The sequence below is a fragment of the Cyprinodon variegatus genome, unplaced genomic scaffold (assembly GCF_000732505.1).
Source record: "Cyprinodon variegatus isolate N-32 unplaced genomic scaffold, C_variegatus-1.0 Scaffold359, whole genome shotgun sequence".
NCBI classification, from domain to species: Eukaryota; Metazoa; Chordata; class Actinopteri; order Cyprinodontiformes; family Cyprinodontidae; genus Cyprinodon; species Cyprinodon variegatus.
In genome coordinates this window covers 646585-647698 of record NW_015150812.1, presented here as the reverse complement: position 1 = coordinate 647698, position 1114 = coordinate 646585, and the positions used below count along the sequence as shown (strand labels likewise).

The window sequence follows — 1114 nt, the reverse complement described above, 5'->3', positions numbered from 1 at the left end:
CTAAAATCAAATTTAGAGTTATTTCACTTATTTCTATGCAGAATATCATCTAAATGCCGTTTGTATGGTTTTTCAATGAGAAAAGGGAAATGAAAAGGATAACTTCTGCATTTTATTACAGTATCATGCAAGTTTCAAACAGCTGTTGTTTTTCTCTCAAACACACTTTCAAATTTAATTAACAAATCGTCCCTGACCTCTCCCACCATATATTGCAGTAAAGCCCTTCATTGTTTCTCTTTAGACCTTGCTTTCGAAAGTCAAAGAAGAATTGGAGGCAGAAAAGCGGGAACTCGTGAGAACCCCGGAAAAGAGATCTCTGGAAGTAGAATATCTAAATGGTAGGGACTTAAACGAATGATTTATACACTGTTTAATTATTTATCTATTAAAAAAGAACATGACTATACCCAGTTTTTTTGTTTTGCCCTTTTAGATGACTTGAAGCAGCTGAATGATAAATTAGTGGAAGTGAACACCTCCAAGATGGCTCTGCAGATGAAGGTGGGTTAGAGTTATAATTATAAAACTATTGTGTGGGCATATGAAACATTGAAGAAATAATATGCTACATTTCTGTCCAGTGATTTAATCAGGAGGGTCATAAACTTTTATGACCTGCATCCAGTAGGTCATGAGGAAGTCACACTGCTGTGTCTTATGACATTTAACACTGTCTTGTGACCTGCATTCTGCCAGATAATCATTACAGGGTTTTCTGTTTAAGACCCACCCTATTATGTTGTAAACTGTTAATAAAAGGCTTTGCTGTGAAGGGATCAGTGAGAAAAGGTGCTGGTTGTGAGCCAGCAGTTCTTCTCCCCTTTGCAGAGGCTGACGTTGCAAAATCCCTGTCTGTGTTTGATCATTTCGTCCTCTTAAACTCACATTTCTCTGGATTTAAACCCAACAAGGTGGAGGAACCTGAAGCTTCAGAAGTGAATATTAAGGTGAGTTCTGAGATGTTTTTTGTTTTTTATAAATATTAACTTATAAATGAGCTATTGGTCATAGTTGTTTCATCTGTTTAGTACAAGGAGAAGCATATGGAACAAGAGAAGGAGCCCCTGCATGGCCAGATGTCTTGGTTTAAAGAGGAGCTGAAGGCAAAGAC

The 1114-nt window shown here is 37.2% G+C and overlaps 1 long non-coding RNA gene across 1 annotated transcript; it reads left to right on the top strand.

The window, feature by feature from the left end:
- The first annotated feature begins 181 nt into the window (after window positions 1-181).
- On the top strand, window positions 182-1114 carry LOC107091959. The gene is made up of 4 exons (XR_001481552.1): window positions 182-341; window positions 437-504; window positions 915-950; window positions 1032-1114. It is a non-coding gene; the product is annotated as an uncharacterized LOC107091959 (long non-coding RNA).